This window comes from Pantherophis guttatus, chromosome 8 (genome assembly GCF_059756535.1).
Source record: "Pantherophis guttatus breed Tessera chromosome 8, ASM5975653v1, whole genome shotgun sequence".
Lineage (NCBI taxonomy): Eukaryota > Metazoa > Chordata > Lepidosauria > Squamata > Colubridae > Pantherophis > Pantherophis guttatus.
In genome coordinates, this window is record NC_142070.1 from 14263666 (window position 1) to 14287197 (window position 23532).

At 42.2% G+C, this 23532-nt stretch overlaps 1 protein-coding gene across 2 annotated transcripts in view; it reads left to right on the top strand.

Annotated features, from left to right (window-relative positions):
- The first annotated feature begins 22323 nt into the window (after positions 1 to 22323).
- Positions 22324 to 23532, top strand: part of SPP1 (secreted phosphoprotein 1) — a 79179-nt gene continuing 77970 nt past the window's right edge. For both annotated transcript variants that reach the window (XM_087875122.1, XM_087875123.1), the window contains exons 1-2: positions 22324 to 22565; positions 23420 to 23487. The gene's annotated coding sequence lies outside the window, so the exon portion shown is untranslated. The remainder of the gene's footprint in view (positions 22566 to 23419; positions 23488 to 23532) is intronic.

Sequence of the window (23532 nt, forward strand, 5' to 3'; positions counted from 1 at the left end):
GCAACGGAGCAGCCAGCATGAGGGAAGGAGAAGGCCGCTTTCCCTCTTTCTTCTCCCTGCTCCTCCTCCTTCCCTCGTGGCGGCCGCTCCGTTGCCCGTTTCTCCATTGCAGCGCCCAGGATCCATTTTGATAGCGCAGGGGAGGGTGTAATTTAACAACCGGTTTGCCCAGGGTCAGGTTGGCCGTCGCATGAGGCTCGTCCCACATGTGTGGCGGAGCTGGAGGATGGGAATGGGCCACGGCTCCCATGATAGCCAACCTGATCCTGGGCAAACTGGTTGTTAAATTATTTGAAACCCACCACTGCATCTGTATTTTTTCAAGTCAAGCTTAAGTTCTAGTCACTTCATAGTCATTTCATGATAGGGTTTTGGCAATAATACAGTTGCCCTGCTTCCCTCCAGAATGTGTTTGGACTACCCAGTCTGACTTCCAATAGTTGTCTCCTACCCAGGTACTACCCAAAGTCTCACAATATATAGTTATAAGACATAAAAGGTGAGGTTGGGGACAGATAATTCAGACAAAGTCTGTTTTATGGTCAATTAACAGTGAACTCTAACTTGACTGCACATAACCCTAACCCTAACCCTAACTCTAACCTAGATATAGTTTTCCTATTGAGTTCAATGGGGCTTTCAATCAGGTTTGGATGTATATGACGGCTGTCTAAAAGCATTATTAAAAGTCATAAATATTTAGTGAGATGCCTTCTTTTTTAAAAAAAAAAACCCAATAGAGATTAGTTGAAGGAAGGAGCGTCAAAACAAATTGGCTTGTTCATATAAATTGACCTATGTCCTCACAGAAGAGGTGGGATTTAGACCATAAGGCCATGATCACGTCAGCAGATTCCCATGATCCAGGACAAAAGAAGTTGACAAGTACATGGATGGATAGAGATTAGTAACCTAATAGTCACCCAGGAGAAATGACTTCTTGGGGGGAGGGCGAAATTACACGTCTGGTTGAAGCATTTCCACTCCACCAAATCCTTTAAAACCATGGATGAAATCTATTCATCCCAACTTGTAAATATAATAAAATAGCTATGCATTTATGTTCTTTGACTGGATATCAGGATACCAACGTAATCTTAATCATATGACAGACATTCTAATTTTCTACCAATAAAACTATATTATGAAACATTAGATATCTGTCAATACGCTAGATTTCTTAACAACTGATACTTCGGTGCTATTGCATACCAATAAAGTATTTAAGAATACCAACATTTTGTCATTTTTGAAAATAATAAATTGCATTTCTCCATTGACTTCAGTAGAAGGTCCTATGGCCATATCTGCATGAATAATCCAGGGAATATTATGTGGTTACAAAAAGTTGAAAATAGAGTGCCAAGCGTCTGAATTGCAGTCATGTGACTGAAGGGATGCTATGAGGATCATAAGTGTGAGGACTAGTCATAAGTGTGAGGACCAGTCATACACCACTTTTTTCAGCACTGCGGTAACTTCAAACAGTTGCAAAATGAATGGTTTTAAGTCGAGGACTATAGATAAACAGACAGACAGACACATTCCAGCAGCTTTATTATGAAAACTTTTGTTAGTTAGTTTTCTGATAACAGGATAGAATTTAGTAGCTAGATATCAGCTTTAGGAGTCTTGATGGTGCAGAGGTTAGAATACAGCAAACTAATTCTGCCCACAGCCTGAAGTTTGATCCCGATGGGGTTCGAGGTTGACTCAGTCTTCCATCTTTCTGAGATCGGTAAAATGAGGACACAGATTGTTGGGTGCAATATGCAAACAATGCTGACATTGTAAGCCCACCCAGAGAATGCTGCAAAGCATTATGGAGCTGTATATAAGTCTAAGTGCTATTGCTAGCTTTTCTATTTCAATCTTGTTCCCTCTGCTGGAAAGTTGTCAGCATGACAAATTAAATTTATAAAAAGTTAATTACATGAAAGATATTTGAAACGGGGACATCTTACTTCAGTTTCTGCACCCATTGTACTGTCCCATCTTTCAGTACTAAACCAAGGGTAAATAATTTTAGTTAATCTCTACCAATCTAAGAGAGGAAAGCAACGAACTTCACTCCTATCAGCCTGCTGAACGTGTTCAGTTTTATTAATCTGTTTGCCTCCCCTTGCTTTTCTTTTGCTGAATAGGTGGTCATACATATAAAAGGAGGGACCATGACTGCCCATTATTAAGTGGATGGGGCCTATTTAGTTCTCAAAGATATATTTCGAAACCAAGGCAGCCAGTGGTGAAATCCAATTTTTTTTTATTACTGGTTGTGTGGGTGTGGCTTGGTGGGTGTGGTGTGGCTTGGTGGGTGTGGCTTGGTGGTGTGGCTTGGTGGGCGTGGCAGGGGAAGGATACTGCAAAATACCCATTTCTTCCCCACTCTGGGGCCAGCCAGAAGTGGTATTTGCCAGTTCTCCGAACTACTCAAAATTTCCGCTACCGGTTCTCCAGAACCTGTCAGAACCTGCCGGATTTCACCCCGAAGGCAGTGCTAGAGGCTGATTCTTTTGCTTAGCAGCAGGACAACTTCCCCTTTCCCCCCCAAAAAAGTGAAGAATTGTGTGGGGGCAAGGTGTTTAGTGGGTAACCAAGGGGATTCATGGCGCATGGTTTCTCCCTATGCTACAGTGGGGACCCCAAGGTTAAAGGCAAACTATATGTGATCATTTTGTTCTGGTTTCAATTTACATAGCATGGTTAGCTGGGAATTTTGGGAGTTGAAAACCACAAGTCTTGCCAAATTCTGAGACCCCTGCCTTAAACCAAGCTAGGTCTACAGTCATGATAGCTCAGGGATGTCCATGTTCTGTCTCCAACCACATGCACACACACCAACAGATGTTCAAGAGTTAAAAGACCAAACCAGCCGGCAAAATCCTTTTCCTTAAGATAACGGAACTTGGCAACAACCTAGTGGCTGCCTGCCAAGAGTTTATTATTTATGAAGAGGAGAGAAAACTTCTCCCCATTTCTGATACATCAAGAGAAACAGCTCAATAATTATGGAGTTAATCAAGTCCAGAGATAATCCAGCTAAATCTTATAGCAAAAGTCCGGCAATGTAGAATGGCGTGGAAGCTTTCAGCTTTGTTCGTCACAAGGTTTGACTGGCCACCACACTCCCTTTTATATCCTGTGGGGTGTGGTCCAGTGACTCAGCCTAATCTCGGGCACGCCTTTTCTTCTGTTGCGCGCGCTTATCTCTGCGACACTGGCATGGATCCAGCCAAGACTCATTACCCTCATCACTGTCCATCTGTGGCTGCGTGGATGTGCTTGGCCCCGGCCCTATCTCTTGCCCTTCGGTGGACACCGAAGGCATTGCCAGAGAGGAGGGTCCTGGAGAGGGAGGCCTTGCCAACTCCTCTTCTTCTCTCTCAGATTCCTCTCCTGCCGATGACACAGGCTCAGGTAATGGAGCCACAACAGTCCACATGATCTGCCTCGGGCAGTGATGGCTAATCTTTTTGCCATCACATGTCAGGAGGGGGGGTGGGGTCGCCCGTGCGCGTGCTCAAACCCATAATTCTATGCACCCCACCCCCACACATGTGCGTGCGACCCCCCCCCACTCTCCCTGCTCCTGGCACGTGATGGCCCAGTAGGCCTGTTTTTTCTCTCTCACCTGGCTCCAGAGCCTCTCCAGAAGTCTGGGGAGGGCAAAAACAGCCTCCCCGCCCCCCAGAGGCCTTCCAGTGGCCAGAAACAGGAAGTTGGCAAACGGGCCGTTTTCGGCCTCCGGAGGACCTCCAGGTGGTTAGGGAAGGCCATTTTTGCCCTCCCCAGACTCCTAGAAGGGCTCTGGAGCCAGGTGAGAGAGAAAAACGGGCCTTCCCCACCACCCCCCGGGGCACTCCGGAGGCAGGAAATAATCTGTTTCTCTACTTCTAGTGGGCCCAGAAAGCCTGAAAATCAGCTGCCGGAGCTGAGCTCGCGTGCCCACTGATATGGCTACGGGTGCCACCTGTGGCATGCGTGCCATAGGTTCGCCATCACAGGCCTAGGGGCTTCTTTCTCAGTCCCAGCTGGAAGTGCCAAGATCAAATCTGGAACATCATGTTTTAAAAGTTGTATTCTTTTGTGAAATCGGGGCCTTTCTGGGACTGGTGGGAAAGCTCATTCTTTGAAGAATTCAGCAAAATCATCCAATTCTTATAGTCCCAGCCAGGCAGAGAACACATAATGTATTCATGGACAAATCCTGGAAGCAGCCATGTGTTGAAACTATTCAAATAAATCAGTGCAATTTAAATCTCCACTAGAGGGCAGGCATATCCTGTTTTTATCCAAGGTCATTGAAATTGAATAAAATATATTAAGTAATAATAAAGGTGTGCAAGAAGATCCACCTTAGTTTTGATTGCTGGAGATAATTACTTCATGGTGGGACTTCAGATAGATGACAGACTCTGACTGAATATTTTATTTATTTATTTATTTGGTCAAATTTATATGCCACCCTTCTCCTGAAGGACTCGGGGTGGCTCACAAAAGATTAAAATTGTAGAACAGTAAAAATAAATTAATTTAGATTAATTAAAAATACAACAATTAAAACCCATATTAAAACCAAAACTAAAAACACCCCACAGGTCAGGCGATTTGTTTAAAAAGCCACATCTTTAGGTCCTTGCGGAAGGACCGGAGGTCGGGAGCCATGCGGAGCCCAGTGGGTAAACCATTCCAGAGTGTCGGCGCGCTCACAGAGAACACCCTCATCCTGGGCGCCATCAGCCAACATTGCCTGGCCGTCGGCACCCAGAGGAGGGCTGCCCTATGCGAGCGAGCTGGTTGGTGAGAGGCTGACAGTAGGTGCTCCTGCAAGTACCCCGGGCCCATGCCATGAAGGGCTTTATAGGTAAGCACCAGCACCTTGAAGCGGATCCGGAGGACCACTGGTAACCAGTGCAACTCGCGCAGGAGAGGTGTAACACGGGAGTAACGGGAAGCTCCCATAACAACCCGCGCGGCTGCGTTTTGGACCAGCTGGAGCCTCTGGGTGCACCCCAAGGGCAGCCCCATGTAGAGGGCATTGCAGTAATCCAGGCGAGAGATGACAAGAGTGTGGGTGACTATACGAAGGGCATCTCTGTCTAGGAAAGGGCGCAACTGGCGCACAAGGCCAACCTGTGCAAAGGCCCTCCTGGTCACGGCCGTCAGGTGGTTGACTTTCCTTTGGATACCATGAGATTTTATGGTGGGTTGCCCCCGGTTCGGACCGGTTCACAAGAACCAGTAGTAAAACTGGCAGGAGGCTCTGCCCACTGACCCCGACGTCATCAGGGGTGGTGTGAATGTGAGTGAAGAGAAAGAGAGCGTGCGGCCCCATTGCAAACCCGTAGTAAAGGTAAGTACAACCCACCTCTGATGAGATTGCTTTGCTTTCCTTTATTTTGGTGGAAATATCTTCTGCAACCTTATGTTTAAAAATCCCTTAAAGGCAAATTAAATGATCCATTTGATGCAGTATCTGGAATCAAAGCACCAGGTCACTTTATGAAGCCATAATAAAGAAATGGATTGTGGAAACCTCAGCGGAAGAGACATGCTCCTTCAAGGCTGTTACAAAGGCCTAACAAATTTAATTTAATTTAATTTAATTTATCGCATTTCTATGCCGCCCAACTCCCAGGGACTCTGGGCGGCTTACAGCAAAAATAATGCAAACAATGAACATAGAAAAATTATTAAAAACATTATAAAAACATTTTAAAAACATTAAAAGCCTATGCACACCATTCATGGCCGGATCTCACAAGATTGCAACAGCGAGATCGACAGCCCCAAGCCTGCCGGAAAAGCCAGGTCTTCACCGCTTTCCAGAAGGCCAATAGGGTGGGGGTAGTCCGGATCTCAGGAGGTAACTGGTTCCAGAGAGCTGGGGCAGCCACAGAGAAGGCCCTCCCTCATGGGCCCGCCAGCCGGCATTGTTTAGCTGACGGGACCCGGAGGAGACCAACTCTGTGGGAGCTTACCGGTCGCTGGGAGCTATGCGGTAGAAGATGGTCTCGAAGATAGCCTGGCCCTGAGCCATGTAGTGTATACTACTATACAATATACTGTCTCTTGAGGAAAAAGAATAGAAGACATGAATTATAGCCAACAGCTCTTGCCACAACTTTCCTTGGTACTTTGGATTGATGGAATAAATCATGTAATTGACTAATACACTTTCAATCCATTAGGACTCTCTGACCAAAAGATTACAATTCACAATTACTTACATAAATAGTACATAGCTCTTATATTATAGCAGTTGTACAAACTTGACCTATAATTACATACGGGCCAAGATCAAATTGCATGCGGTGCACTTTATGAAAGGGTTTTTCATCAAGCAAATTTCCTTATCTTAATTAATTGAAGAACATCCTAGTGATGGCTTTATTAAGCCTAACGGTAATTGAAACCCTAAGAAATGGCAGAGACAAACAGCCAGATCTAGTGAAATTGCTGAGGTGTCTAATGAGCTGTCACTAATATGCATTTAGCCAGCTCAGTTGTTCACTGATATATAGACCAAACCCTTCCATGTTTTACTATGGAATGGTTACAATGGTGGGATTCAGCTGGTTCAGGCCGGTTCGGGCGAATTGGTGGTTAAATTGCTGGCTGGCCTCACCCTTCCCTGCCCCGTCCCTTCCAGGAGTCCCCACATGCCCCATTTTAGCTCCCAGGTAAGTGCAGGAAGGCCTACCAGGCCCAAAATAGGGTGCGGGGGTGTGCGGTGCCCTCCCACGGCCCATTTTGACTCCCAGGACGCTTCAGGGAAGCCTACAAGGCCCAAAACGGGGCGCAAGGAGTACGGCGCCCCCCCCCCCATGGCTTGTTTTCGCTCCCAGGAGGCTTCAGGGAGGCCTACTAGGCCCAAAACAGGGGGTGGAGGTGGCACGTTCCCCCCCCCCCACGGCCCATTTTTGCTCCCAGGGGTTGCAGGAGGCCAAATGCTGCGTGTCACACTCCTGGCCATGCCCACCATGGCCACACCCACCCAGCTGGTCATTAGGGCAGAGAACCGATTGTTAAATTATTTGAATCCCACCACTGAATGGCTGCCACTTCTCTACGTAAGCACTCAAGAGCTAGATGTTCCAAGCCCATTCTTTAGCAGATCTTGCACCAAGCAAGGGTCTGAACTAAATGAATAGAAGAGCCCATTGTACAATGACTACTTTATATAGTAGATCTGGACTGAACCCTTTCCATAATGTTGCATCCATGCAGTCACCAAAACCTGAATTCAGCTTGAAAGCAAGTAGCCCATGTTTAAAGTAAGTAAAGCTGGATTTAAGTTCTTCTGATAAGATCCATGATCTGAATTTTTGGGTCATTAAGCTACCCTGGCTTTAGCAATTTGCCTGATTTGGTTGTAAGTGTGGAAAATGGTCATAAGTCACTTTTTCAGTGATGTTGTAACTTTGAACAGTCACTAAACGAACTGTTGTAAGTCAAGGACTACCTATATTATTATTTATCCTTCTTATTATCTTCTCTACTCCTCCTTTTATTGGTATCATTATTATTACCCTGTTTCCCCCAAAATAAGACATCCCCTGATAATAAGCCCAATTGGGCTTTTGAGTGCATGGCAATAAGGCCAAGCGCTTATTTCAGGGTTCAGAAAAATATAAGACAGGGTCTTATTTTCAGGGAAACACGGTATTATTCTGTTGCTTTGCATGTTCTCTGAGTGCTTCCATACGAGAAACAAATTCCTTGTGTGTCTAATCACACTTGGCCAAATAAAGTATTCAGTGGTACAAGTTCCCCTACCTTGATAGATTTGGATTGAGGTTGAAGGCTAAAATAATAATTTGAAGCTCTACCCAGAACTCTAAATTGTGTTTCAGAATACACGCCTTAATTAAACCTTCCATCCTTAATTTCTTGTTTATGCTCCTGTCTATGCAGAGTTTGGTTTGGCAAAAAGCTAAAATAACCCAAGATAACCTTGTTGCAAACGTCAAACTGGTGATGACAACTTTTGCCACTGAGATATTTCCTAGAACAAAAAAGGAAAATAACTTTTCAGGGTCTACTTGTTACTATCTTAAGGGCTCACAGGTTCTTGGTGTTCCCAACTCATATCTTTTGTAGATCCTTAAAACTAGATATTTAGATACACTCACTTAACTAAAGATGCCCTGTCTGTATTTCTTTTTTTGGGATTGGTGAAGAAATTATCTCCATTTTAGCTACAAATAGATAACGGCAGATTTTGGAAAGGACAATTATGTGTATCAATACACGAAGATCAGGGCAAACAGTTCATCCTAAATTTAAATTTAAAAGCAACAGCAAAAACACTCCCATGACGAGGATGTCTAGATAAATATTGCCAGCATGTTCTTAGACAGTCACACACACAAACAGACACAGACACACACACCCTAAAGTGCTCTCATATGTGGCTTTGGATCATGCCACATTTCATTTCCTCCAAGACCGGAGGTGTTTGGGGAATGGTTTCATGCTTTGGGTCTTGTGAACTTTCCTCAGGGTTCATTCCAGATATATTATGTGAGGTCAGCATTTTTAATTTTTTCTTTAATATATACAGTATGCTACCGTCGATGTGTGAAATTAGGCATTTTATAGAATGCCTAGGAAACCTATGGAATGCCAAAAATGGGATATCAAAGTATGAAATGCTTAATATTTTACACGTTTCCTAAACATTCTACACAATGTCAAAAGACAAACTGGCAAAGTGTGAAATATTCCCACAAAAATACCATTCTGGCCTTTCTACTTGCAACAAGTCAATCAATACTGGTCTTTTTTGCTTGTTTTTTTATTATTATTATTAGTAAGAAAGTCTGTACTTTATTTTGCATTTCTTCTTTCATTTTCATATATGTCCTTTCAATAAAGAGTTAGGGTGAGAGTGAGTGTAGGGGTTAGGGTGAGGGGTGAGAGTGAGGAATAAGGATAGGGTTAGGGTTAGGGTTAGGGTTAGGGTTAGGGTTAGGGTTAGGGTTAGGGCTAGGGTTAGGGTTAGGGTGAGAGTGAGGGGTGAGGGTGAGGGTGAGGGTGAGGGATAGGGATAGGGTGAGGGTGAGGGTGAGGGTGAGGGTGAGGGTTAGGGTTAGCCAAACCCTAATTCTAACCCTCACCCTCACCCTAATCCTTTTCACAACTCTCTTTTCATATCTCACCTAAATAGTTATTGTCATTCTGCATAATGTCTAGTTATTATATACACTGCCTAGGGAAAGTACAGTATATAGCATATTAAAATAACACAGCCATTTCATATTTGACCTAAAAACGCCACACATTCAATAGATTTCCTAGGCATTCCATTCAATGCCAGATTTTCACACATTGCCGATAACGTATATGTATTATTCGTAAGTATAACAACCAGAAAATATGATGAAATGCAATCAAAGATATAATAGTGCTAAGAAAATCGGAAAAGAATATGTAGAATAATGAATAAATGAGTGGCATTTGTAGAAACTAAAAATATTTCCATAGAATATTAACATAGAGCTTGCTCAGTCTCTTAACATAGTATTAAATCTAGCCATATAGATTATCTGTTACCCTATCTTCTCAGGTTTGGTACAATATATTATTTCAATAAAATTACATTTACACAAATATAAAATTCTTATTGTTCTGTTATTTAGGAGCTTTAAGGTAATGAATATACTAAAGAGAGGGGGGTGTGTGGAGTGGATATTTTACTGCCATTAATTACAGTTTCAGATATGAAAGTTACCCAATATTCTTGTACGGAACACAACATGTCTTTTCAAGGAAGCACTATTGACCTGGAATGTGCAAATGTTGTTCTAGTAGGTGGTGAAAATTATGTTGTGCAAGCTAAGGAAAACATTCACCTGATGAATCTGGAATCAATCAGCCAACAAAGTGATTCATCAGCCATAAAACTACGATGCTTTGAAAGGGAAATCAATATCCCTTCTCATTGGCGGTAAAAGTGGGCCCTTATTTAATGGCTGTTACTTGATCTTCCCCAGACTGGTACTTTCTGGGTATGTTTAGCCAATTCCTGTCCAGTAACCATGTGTAGTTTTTACTATAAAGCGTAAGTTTAATAATGCTCGGTTGCTTTTACCTGTAAAATGTAAAGTGGGATGAAGTTCATTCACTTGTAATTTGGAATGTGAGCTAATGAACTACAAGCTATTTGGTTTTTCCAGTGCACTTATAGCTGACCGCTGATTTCTGTATTCCAAGATTAAAAACACTTATCTTTAATTTGGACTAGACTGTTAAACCTTTTCTCGTTGTTATTGTTTTCACTCTTTGAAATGATTTCAAATGATTCTCCTTTCCTTTGCTTCTTTCTTAAAGTTGTTTCTTCTGCCTTTCTATGCCTGCTGGTTTGACTTTTTTAGATCAGGGGTATCAAACTCAAGGCCTGGGATGCTTAGATCTGGCCTGCGGCGCCACCCTGGAATCAGCAAAGGCCCGGCCCATGGTGCCTCTGCTAGTGAAAACTGAGCTCAGGAGGGCCACAGGCAGCTCCATCCAAACTCCATTTTCACTGGCAGAGGGTTGTAGGCAGTAGTGGGTTTCAATTTCAGTTGAAATTACCAGTTTGCTTGTGGGTGCACGCTTGTACATGCGTGCAATGCTTCTGCACATGCACAGAGACGTTCGGGCAGGTGGGCGGAGCCTCCGGCCTCCACCGCAACCAGTTCACCAGGGGTAGTTCTAATTACCTTTACTACCGGTTTGCAGCGGGGCCACGCACATGCTCTTCTGCGCATGCGCAGAAGCGTTTTGATGATGTTGGGGTCGGTGGGCGGAGCCTCCCGCCAGTTTTACTACTGGTTCTATAGAACCGGTGCGAACCGGGGGCAACCCACCACTGCAGTTCACCCAATCTGGGGCAAACCAGTAGCAATCCACCACTGGTTGCAGGAGGCTGTCACACCTGAAAACGGAGCTCAGGAGCCCGTTCATGCTGGCAGAGCACTTGGGCCACCACAGGCATCCCTGACACAAGTGACATAGAGCTGGCCACGCCCACCCTGTCCACACCCACCCTATCCACGCCCCCCCACACCCCCGAGGTCAAACACAACCCTGATACGGCCCTCAATGGAATCGAGTTTGACACCCCTCTTTTAGATGCTTCTAAAATTTTAAATTACAAGTTGCCATAGAATTATTTAATGTGGGGCTGAAAGGCAATTCAGAAATACCTTCTTTGGCCCATGGTGGCTCAGGAATTCTGGGAGTTGAAGTCCACAAGTCATAAAGGGTCCATAGTTCCCCATATCTGGTTTAACCTCTACTTCAGTGTTTTTCAACCCTGGCAAATTTGGAGATATGTGGCTGGGGAATTCTGGGATTTGAAGTCCACACCCAAACTGCCAAGATTAAGAAACATTGATGTTTTTGCAAGTGTCCCAGGAATGATAAAATGATTCTTCTTGTTATCCAAAATGCCAACATAAATTTGAAGTAATTTTAAACATTCTAGACAATTTTTCTGGAGTCATGTACTAAGAGTATATACGGGTTTCTTTTAAAAAAAATCTTTTAAGTCATAACACAGTGTAAATTTCAATCAACCTTCCTATATATATTATTAATATATAAGCCAGAAATGGGTGTTTTCCAGGAATCTGTTAGATTTTATTTGAGACACTTGTTCCCTAAAACAAAGAATTTTATTTCCTCCTCAAAGTGAAACATAAATATTCATGGATACCATACCTATAACCTATTTATAAATTATCCATTTATAAATTAAAACACTGGCTGGGGGTAATTATACAACATCCTGTTTTCTGTATTTGAATTGTTTGCCAATCCAAGAAGAAATATCGTCACAGCTTCACAACCTACTCACATAATTGTCAATAATTACAAATAAAACATAACAAACCCAGATGCCTTCAAAATGTTGTCATAAATTCATGGTCACAGTTTTTTTAAAAAAATAAGAAATAAAATCTCACCTTATGTTCCAGAAATATAACACTACTGTTTGCATCTTCACCATGAAACACCCCCCCCTCTTTTTGAGGTTTTCTAAAACGCACTTGGCTCACTTAACTAGTAATCTAAATGCTCATTAATTAAATGATTCAAAAATATATACATATAGTGGTTTGGTGAACTTTTGCTAAATTCTGAGGGGAAAAAAACTGTAGCCAGCAGTGGTCAAGTAACTCTTTTCGCATGTAGTAATTCATTATCAGCCAAATTTCATAGCTAATGAGAGTGATAAATTTGATGATGGTGGTATTTATCAGCCTGGAAAATCGTAGGGTTTCAAATGCTAAGAAGACTATACAAAAAGAGAAAATGTTGTGATTGTTTTTTACCTTAAGAAAAGCTGCTGCCTTAGGCAGTTAATGATGGGGAAAAGGACAAATAGAAGTAGTTCTTGACTTACAACCATAATTGAGCCCAAAATTTCTGTTGCTAAGGGAAACATTTGTTAAGTGAATTTTGGCCCATCTTACGACCTTCCTTGCCACAGTTGTTAAGCGGATCACTGCAGTCATTAAGTTAGTAACATGGTTGTTAAGTGAATCTGGCTTCCCCACTGATTTTGCTTCTCAAAAGGTCACATAAGGAGATCACATGACTCTGGGACACTGGAACCGTCATAAATACGAGTCAGTTCCCAAGCTTCTGAATTTTGATCAGGTGACCATGGGAATGCTGCAATGGCTGTAGGTGTGAAAAACGGTCAGAAGTGACTTTTTTCAGTGATTTTGTAACTTTGAACGGTCACTAAACGAACTGTTGTAAATTGAGGACTACCTGTAGTGTTAGAGGCAGAATGTACCTGAAACCATACCCTTGCTTTCAAGGGTGGGATTCAGCCGGTTCGGACCATTCAGGCAAACCAGATGTTAATTTTAATCTGGTTCGCCGAACCGGTTGTTCCAAGGACTGGCTGACACCGCCCACCCCACCCCTCCCAGGAGTCTCCACGCGGCCCGTTTTGGATGCCAGGTAAGTGCAGGGCGCGCGCAGAGGCTCTGGGAGGGTGAAAAATGGGCCTACCTGAAGTCCAGAAACGGCCTGTTTCTGGCCTCTAGATGGCCTCTGGTGCCTGAAAGAGGCTGTTTTCGCCCTCTTGGAAGCTCCAGGAAAGCCTCCGGAGACTGGGGAGGGTGAAAACACCCCACCCGACATGGCGCAGGAGGCCGAGTAGGCCATGCCCCCATGGCCACGCCCACCCAGCAACCAGGCAGCGAACCGGTTGCTGAAATTTTTCAATCCCACCCCTGCTTGTTTTCAGTTGAAATTTTAGTGTTGATGTTTAGAGTTCCTAATAACCTGGGTTCAAAGTTACCTCCAAAAGCATCTGTACTTTTAGGCATCTCTGGTTTCAGAACCAGTCTTGAATGTCACCACCATATAAGGTGAAGCAGGTGATTTCATTACAGCAGAAAAGGCTTTTTGGGATATGAAGGCTGACCTAATAAGGATTTTCTGGAAACGTCACAGATCAGGCATATCCAAACTTTTGTTTGCCTGGGCCGCATTATGTGAAAAGGAATGGTCTTGTCCCACGTATAAAATATATAATATGTTTAATGTATACAATGCACATAATTAATGTTAAAAGTTTAAGATCTTGTGGGGCTGCAGTAGTAGCTGTTCAGGATTGCAGATTGGACCTGCCTACCATGGACTGAACCTGGGATCTTCCTAATGTAAAACATATTCTCTGATACTAGCTATAGCACTTAGACGTACAGTATATGCCATTCCCATAGTGCTTTACAGCACTCTTTGAGCGGTATACAAATATCAGCATATTGTTCTCAACAATCTGGGTCCTCGTTTTGCTGACCTCGGAAGGATGGAAGGCTGAATCAACCTTGAGCCGGTCAGGATCGAACTCCTGGCTGTAGGCAGAGTTAGCCTGCGATCTTGCTTTCTAACCATGGGTTGCTTTCAACACAGATACAAAAAGTTTGCAGATTAATAAATTTCACTATCCATCTCAACAGAAGTTGGACATCTTAAAATGCAATAAAATTCCTTCTTGAGAAACACAAAAATCTGAACCAAAGGTGTTTTTTTTTTCAAGATGCAACTGGACTTTCTGGTTTTTCTTTGAAGACATTTTGCTTCTCATCCAAGAAGTTTCTTCAGCTCTGACTGGATGGTGGGCAATGGAAGGATTTATACCCCTATAAATGTCTAGCAGACAGCTGGACATTTTCATTCTTTTAGCAGATCGTTAAGGTAACCTGGAAGTTTATCTGTGTCATCAGGATCACCTCAGGGGTGCAAATGGATGTGGGGCCGCCTTGGAACTGTTGGAAAGGACTGTAAGAAGGCTCCACACCCATTTTTTTTTTAATTTGATTTATATGCCGCCCTTCTCCGGAGACTCAGGGCGGCTTACAATGCGTTAAGCAATAGCCTTCAGACTTTTGTATATTTTTTACAAAGTCAGCTTATTGCCCCCACAAACCGGGTCCTCAATTTACCTACCTTAGAAAGGATGGAAGGCTGAGTCAACCTTGAGCCTGGCAAGATTCGAACTTACTAATTGCAAACAGCTGGAGTTAAATTACAATACATTTGCACCACTTACACTGAAGATGACATTTAATTTCATTGTACGAGGTGCAATGACAATAAAGTAAACTAATAAACTAAACTAACAAACTTAGGTGACCCTGATGACACAGATACACCTCAAGGTGACCTTAACGACCCACTAAAAGAATGCAAATGACCAGCTGTCTGCAAGGAGTATAAATCCTTCCATTTCTCACCATCCAGTCAGAACTGAAGAAGCTTCTTGCATGAGAAGTGAAACGTCTTCAAAGAAAAAACAGAAAGTCCAGTTGCCTCTTGAAAAACACCTTTGGGTCAACCATGACCTGAATAACTGAGAATCTCCATAGACAAAAATCTGAAGAAACCAGGGCATAAAAGAACACGGAAAGCCGATACTGGAAGACGAACAGAGAAATATTTTTTCTGATCCTGAAAATTTGGGGAAATTATGCAGACTGGGAGTTGGCCTATCCTGTATCTTCTATATTTAATAGTCCCTAAGTGTGTTTGGACCTTCAGAATTCCAGCTAGCAATAAACCTAGTCTGTTGACTAGGAATTCTGGAATTTGCATTTCTAATGCACCTGGAAAAGAGAGGACACGTGTTGATAGTAATGATCATCGGACTTGTACTTGAATCTTATCCTGTTGCTTTTCTATGCGCACGTTAACAGACATTTTCCTTTTTTTCCAAGTTTAATGTTTAACGTTTAAGGAATGTGGGGCTGATGAGTTTGAATTGAGTAATGGCCTGCGTAATAATAGCCTGATTGCATGGATGATTCAGCTGCAAATCCTTATGTCCCTGTTGTTATTCTTCTTAGCAAGTTGTTGCTCCTTGTTTTCATTTCATTTTCATTTTATTTGATTTATATACCGCCCTACTCCCGAAGGACTCAGGGCGGTGAACAGGCACAAGATAAAACACATAGAATACAAAAATTTAAGAGCAGAAGTAAAATCGAATTAAATCAATTTAGCCCAAGACAAATTTAAAACCCCAGGTTAAGAACAAATTAAAATTTACATTAAAATTTACATTAAAAAGAGAATGGTAGAGGTTAGGCCAGACCAGCCTGGTGAAATAAAAAGGTCTTGAGAGCGCGGCGGAAGATGCGTAGATCTGGGATCCTCCGTATCTCTGGGGGGAGCTCGTTCCAGATAGTAGGTGCCCCCACAGAGAAGGCTCTCCCCCTGGGGGCCCCCAGCCGACATTGCTTGGCCGACGGCACCCAGAGGAGTCCCTCTCTGTGAGAGCGTACCGGCCAGTGGGAGGCCGTTTGCGGCAGCAGGCGGTCCCGTAAATAACCAGAAGAAATCTTGTTGACAGAAGAAATCCATACATTTGTTTTCCTAACAGCAAATCACCTGGCTATATGCTCCAGCCTTGTGTACATTCAATGTTTAGGCAGGGCTGAGGAGCCAGACTATACGAAAACACAAGTTTACCAACTTGCTTCAAAACCAACTGTAGGCAGTAATTTACTGGAAGAGAAAGCCCTCTTTAGAGTCACTGAAAGACGCACTATACAAGACGCTGAAGCCGAAGGCTATAATAAACTTTGGCAAGAGACCTGGGGCTGCTGCTGTTGTGGACAGTGATTGTGTGGCAATGACCGGATTTCATATCTCACAACGTTTGTCTTGGGTCAGATCTTCAAACCACATCCTCCTTAGAGGGTTTCGCTTCCTATTTTCCTTCTTCCCTTTCCCAAGTGGTTAGCAAATTTTGAAAAGTTCCATGATGATGCTGCCAAAACATGTCCCTTCCAGAGACGTTGGCTTACAGCACCCATTTTTAGTGGAGGGTTGCCCCCAGTTCGGACTGGTTCACAAGAACCGGTAGTAAAACCAGCAGGAAGCCCCACCCACTGCCCCAAATGTCATCATCAGTGATCTGCGCATGCGCAGAAGCAATGCATGTGTGCAAAGTGAGCACGCGTGTGCGATCCCGTTGCGAACCGGTAATAAAGATAAGTAGAACCCACCCCTGCCCATCGTCCTCAGTCACCAGGTGATGTGAGAAATATAATCCAGGGCATCTGGCTGAGGTCAGGTTGAATAAATTCGTAGACTCCATAACCATTCTATGGATGCTTTGTTTTCTTTGATGTTTCAAAGTTTGGGAAAACAATACTGTTTGCAGTGACAATATAATCATGCTGACTTCTATATTAAAACACCTTCATAAAAATTGCTTGTCATTATTATTTTACAGATAATTCTATCTGTAAACCTTCTCTTGCCCAACGAAAAGAGCATGTGGCGGTGTATGTGAAAAATGTGTTTATTTATTTCTCTCCTTCCCTCTTAGAAACTTAAGAAAGTACAGGTAGTCCTTGAGTTACAGTCACCAGTTGAGCCCAAAATTTCAGTTGTTAAGTGAGACATTGGTTAAGTGAGTTTTGCCCCATTTTACAATTTTTCTTGCCACAGTGGTTAAGTGAATCACCGCAGTTGATAAGTTAGTAACTCGGTTGTTAAGTGAACCTGGGTTTTCCATTGACTTTGCTTGTCAGAAGGTGTTCTGCCCCAGCTACGGACCCCAAAGAACGCAGCATACACAAACTCTATACAAAGCTTATTTTACTCAAATAACTCAGTCTTTATCAACCAAAGGCTGTTAATAAACTTTCTTAACAGCCTACCAGAATTCTAAGATAAGGTAATCACAGTCTTACTAGAATTGGCAGAAAGCCCAGAACCAATTTTGCAGAGAATCCAGACACGAAGGAGAGTGAACTAAAGTTGTTCCCTACAGCTTGCTTCAGTTGGCGTTCCTCCTTAAATAGGCTAAAGGAGTGGCCAATTAGTCCCAAGCCTTACTCTCGAGGAGACCTCCTCCTGGGGAGCCACTCCTGCCTTTTGGCAGCTCTGCGCGCCCGTGCATTGAGAAGAGGCTCCTCTTCTTCGTCCTCTTCACTTAAAGGAGCTTCTGGAGGCTCTGAAGGCCCTGGCTGAATCCCTGCCTCTGGCACCACATCTTCTCCAGCCTCCTCACTGTCCGACTCGAGCGACAGCTGCACAGGCTGCTTGCGCAGCACCACACCAGCCTCCTCATTGTCGGAATCAGTTACAATCCGCACAGGCCGCTGACGGGCCACAACAGAAGGTCACAAGAGCTGATCCCATGACTTTGAACACAACAAGGGTGATCAATATGAACCAACTGGCAAGCATCTGAATTTTGATCACATGATCATGGGGATGCTGCAAAGGTCATAACTGTGTAAACAGTCATAAGTCACATTTTTTTCAGGGCCGTTGTAACATTGAACGGTCACTAAATGAACTGTTGTAAGTTGAGGACTACCTGTATACACGTATTTTCTAATTCCATTTTTTCTTGCATTAACACTTGAATGAGGAAGGTTGAACAGTGACCAGCTCAAAGTTATTTGGTGAGCTTTCATGGCTGAGATGAATCCAGAAAAGTCTCTTCTTGGTTTTCTCCATGCTTTTAAACCATGCTGGTTCTAGTTCCCAGTGAGGAAATTTATTTATTTATTTATTTATTTTATTATTCAAATTTCTATACCGCCCTTCTCCTTTCGGACTCAGGGCGGTGAACAGCCAAAATAAAAACATCTATACATAACATTACAGTTAAAAAATAGAGTTAAAATAATTTATAAATTTAGGAGTGGAGTACCATTTATGGGACTCACAATGAAGTATAGAGGTAACAGCTACTATATATTTTAAAGAAAAGTCAACTCCTGTCATGTAACATAGGAAATTGTGTATATAGGAACAGACTTTAATCCAGTTTTGCCTCTCCTAATAGGAGACAGCTCTGAAGGGTCTAAAACTCGGAGATGCTGAGGACTAGTTCCATGACTTTTTGCGTATAAAGCAAATGCTCTTTTTTATATGAAATTGTCAGTCTTATACTAGAGCGCTGAAAGGATGTCATATCTTAAATCTACATAAAGGATCAAGCCATGATTTTGGCAATCTATTGCTAACTAGGCCCACAACCAACCCAACTTGCAATATCCTTCCTGGAATGAAAACAGTGAATGCTGCGTATGATACCCTCCCAATGATATCGTTATTTATTTATCTAGACTTTTTTTTAATCCCACCTTTATTATTTTTACAAAAAGCTCAGGGAGACAAACATACCTAATATTCCTTCCTCCTCCTGTTTTTCCCACAACAATAGTCTTGTGAGGTGAGCTGGGCTGGGAAAGAGTCACCGGCTCAAAGTCACCCAGCTAGATTTCATGCCTAAAGTAGGCCTAGAACTCACAGTCTCCCAGTTTTTTGCCTGGGGTCTTAACTACTAGACCAGGGCTGTTAAACTCGCGGTCTGCGGCCCAGATACGTCACACACTGACCACACCCACACCCGGTTTAGTGAAGGGGGGGAAAAGTCACGATACGTCACGTGACACCGCCATGATATAGCAAGTTTAGACCAAGCTGTATATCCTCTAACATACCATGTTCTTTGCACTGTGATATGTTCTGTAAGTGTTACCTGGGCTTTCTACCCTTTCCTGAAACCTAATGGAAGAGATTTAGTTGCCAATAGTTTAATTAGAAAGCAGTGTCAACATTTACAGAGTCTCCCATTGGGAATCACACCGGTATTTCTCTATTGACTTCTCAAACCTTTCTCCCATACCAGAAACATTAGTCCCTAACTCACAGTCCTTGAATGAAAATTATGAGCACAGACAGAACTATAGGTTTACAAGAGTCAGTAGAATTTTACGTATTAGCTACTCACTCCATTCTTTTTCCAGTCTAAATACAGAATATCGAATGCTGCCTTGCAGTTTCTCAAATGTTTTCTTCTACAAAAAAAAAACAAAAAACTTTGGATTTTTTTTTACCTAATTTCCAGAAAGCTTTGGAATTTCCTTCACATTTTGCTTGATGGTATTTTGTGTTATTTTATGTACATGTTAGAGTAGTGGTTTTCAACCTCTGCTACTTAAGATGCATGTAGAAAACATGTAAAAAAATACAAAAACAAAAAAATCAAAAACACCAGTGGTCAGTAGCCTAGATTAAAATTTATAACTGTAAATCGTTGTACATTTAAAACCATTTTAAATTTAAGTTATTTAAAAGTTAATGGGCTGAAATCACATTGCCAAAATTTAGCCACTATGCCAGCAAACTTTAATAGCATTATCTCTAGGCTACATTTTAAGAGACAAAACATTCACACGTAGCCAGGTCACTGATATACAGGTAGTCCTCGAATTATGACCACAACTGAGTCCCACATTTCTGTTGCTATGCGAGACAGTTGTTAAGTGAATTTTGCCCCATTTTAGGATCTTCCTTGCCACAAGTGTTAAGTGAATCACTGCAGTTGCTAAGTGAGTAACACAGTTGTTAAGTGAATCTGGCTTCCCCATTGACTTGGCTTGTCAGAAGGTCGCAAAAGATGATCACATGATCCTGGGACATTGTAACCTTCATAAATATGAGTCAAGCATCCAAATTTTGGTCACATGACCATGGAGAGGCTACAATGGTTGAAAGTGTGAAAGATGGTCAGAACTCACTTTTTTTCAGTGCCGTTGTAACTTTGAACGGTCACTAAACAAACTGTTGTAAGTCAAGGACTACGTGTAATTAAATAGATGCAAGGATATTCATTAGAATTTGTGGAGGAATATAGTCGGAGTTAGAGAGGCTGTTTCCCAGATAGTGAAGAGTTGTGGAGCTAGGAATGTCTGGTAGGCAGGAAGAGAGCAAGGCAGACCCTCTCTAGCAGTGGTGGGATTCAAATAACTTAACAACTGGTTCTCTGCCCTAATGACCGGCTGGGTGGGCGTGGCCATGGTGGGCGTGGCCAGGGGGTGTGACAGGCAACACTCGGCCTCATGCACCCCCCTGGGAGTGAAAAAGGGCCACGGGGGGGCGCTGCCCCCTGCACCCTGTTTTGTGCCTAGTAGGCCTCCTGGGAGTGAAAACGGGCTGCAGGCCTGCCCCCATTTTGGGTCTAGAATGTTGCTAGTTTGGTTATCCTGGTTAGGCCCATATATAAGAGACTGTAGGCTTTCTTGTAATAGTAATATTTATTTCTTTTCTTCCTCAGGAACACAATTAGACAGGCACTAATCTGGGAGGAGCAAGAACTTATATACAGAGAAGGCGGGGCTAATGGTAAGTACTAACCAATGGTAAGTGACACAATGACATCACACAATGACATATAAACAAGCACACATATTTACAGATATCAGGTTAGGTATTTTCATCTGTAACAAATCCCCCTCTAAAATACCTAACTAATGGTGGGTTATTAAGATTATATATGCACATCAAGTTTGGAAGTCAAATACATATGTTGTTTGGTCGGCAATGGCTTAGTGAGGATATTAGCAATTTGTTCACTAGTATTACAATGGATAGCTTTAATAAATCCTATACTTGACAGTTGTCTTACATGTTTATATTTTATATCGATATGTCGAGATCGTTGACCTATTGCTTCGGAAGCTGATATATCAATTGCTGCCTTATTGTCCTCATTGATAATAATTGGATAAACAGGTTCATCCCACACATTGGTTAACAAGTCATCGAACCAAGTTAGATTGTTGACCGCTTTGGATAAACAAACATATTCGGCTTCCGCTGTGGAAGTGGCAATTAAATTCTGTTTGCTACTTTAATATAATATTTCTTTTCAGTGAAGTTACTTAATATTTCTCTATTATGAGTTGTATGGCATGTGGCTCCTGAATCTATGAGCCAGGTGTTGAGTGAATCAGATATCAAAGTGTTATTATTTCTTATTCCATATAGTGATCCTTTCTTATTTTTTCTAGGGTTATTTCTGTATGTTTGTCTTTCTCTAGAGTGTGGTGATTCTCTTCTCTTATACCTGTAATCTGGGGAGGTTCTGTCTAAAAAGTGTATTCTTCTATCCTTGTGTTTATATGAGTCACTGTATCCTATATTCTTGGGACAGTCTCTACTCTGATGTCTTTCAGATCCACATGTGAGACATTCATGTGGGTATCTGTCTCTGGCCCTGAAATCAGTCCTTCTTTGATTTCTACCTTCTCTTTGTTGTGTATATCGCTCTCTTCTAAGTCTATCTTCAGTAATAAGCTTATTGGTAAGGTTTTCTAAAGTAATTTGCTCTATACTTAGGTTATCTATTAGTGTAATGTAGTTATCCCAGCTGTGATCTAGTGAGTTAATTATAATGCTTTTCATGGTGTTGTCAGAAATGGTTTCTCCCCTTTGAATAAGGTCTGCTCTTACAGCGTTTAAATTCAAGATATGCTCACTCATGGATGTATCATGTTTTAGTTTGGCAGAATAGAATTCCCTAGAGATTTTTGTGGTAGTGGCTACATTTTTGCTATAGAACAGTCTGAATAATTTTTGATATACTTCAAATACAGTTAAATTATGCTCTATACTGGGGAGTATACTTGGGGAAATAGAAACAATTAACATATAGTATGCTTTGTGGTGGAGGCAGTCTATTTCATAGGTCCAAGGCTTATTTGGTGGGTTATCAATAAAAAATAAAACATTTTCTTTCATATATACAATCTGTAAACACTGATCCCATTCCATTAAGTTGCTTCCATCTAATTTCAATTTTATAAAGTCTGGAGGTATTGTCCCTGAGTGTAGTGAGGTGTTATTCATGTTTAGTAGCTGTCCATGATTTAAGACCTTAGCATACTCACAATAAGGCCTGGGTATGGTAGATGTATGTCTGTATTTACTTATCTCTATGTTGCGCTGACTTGTATTTATGTTTCCTTCTTCTTTCTTTGCAGGCTCGTTCTGGGCATGCTCAGTCCTCATTTTTCTCCAGCAGTCGATGAGGGAGGTTCCTGTGTCTGCAGCTCCTGGGGTGAAGTCCCAGACGGCCTTCTGTTGCTCTGCTTTGTTTCCGGAGGGCCTCTGGTGACTGAAGAATGCCTGGGGTGCTGCTCTGCTCATCGGGGAGTCTTCTCTGAGGTCGTCAGTAAGTGGAGCTTGAGGCGGGCCGCCATTGCCAATGGAGCCGGGTTGTTCAGGGAGCTGCTCTTCAGTAGGTAAGTATGATTGCCAGCTTGTCTTTCTTCGGGTGGCTAGGCCTTTCTTTAGACAGTCTATTTCTTTTTGGCCTTTGGTAGATGGTAGTTTAGAATTTTCTATTTCATTTTCTGGTTGTTTGTTTGGTATTGTTAGTTTAGTCCCGAGTGCTGCAGTTAGCACCTGTATAGCATTGTCTATTTCTACTTCAGTAGGTTGAGCTTTGTTTTGTTTAAATAATTGTTTTTTATTTGTTTTTGGACTCGGGTAATCATCTTCTTGGTAGGTTTTGTTTTTTATTTCGTAGTTTGAGGTTTGGAATTCTTTTAGTAATTGGTCAGGCATTTTAGAGGTATTAGGTGGGTAAGATGGCTGCCATGAAAAAGGCGGGAAGCTGTCGCCATCTTTGGTGTCATTTTTGAAGTCAGGGGTTGAATTTCTTACCTTGCAGTTTTCTTGTTTGTTATTTTCGTTATCTGCTGCTGTTCCGTGGTCGTTTATTATGCTGCGGATTTTCACAAGCAGATTTGATTCAGCTGTAGTTGTTTCTATTAATTCTAGTATTTTACTTTTTACCTCATCTTCTTTGTTTGGTGTTAGCAGTTCATTTTCTTGTAATTGCGTTTGTTTCTTAATATTTTCAAGTGGTGTATATTTGTCAGGAGTTAGTTGAGCTGCCATTCTTTTCGTTATGTATCTGGTGGCAGGTCTTCTTTTGTCGTTATGTGAGTCTTGCATCTTTATGTTCGGTTGGGCCTACCAAACCATCCTCTTGCTACCAATTTGTTGCTAGTTTGGTTATCCTGGTTAGGCCCATATATAAGAGACTGTAGGCTTTCTTGTAATAGTAATATTTATTTCTTTTCTTCCTCAGGAACACAATTAGACAGGGACTAATCTGGGAGGAGCAAGAACTTATATACAGAGAAGGCGGGGCTAATGGTAAGTACTAACCAATGGTAAGTGACACAATGACATCACACAATG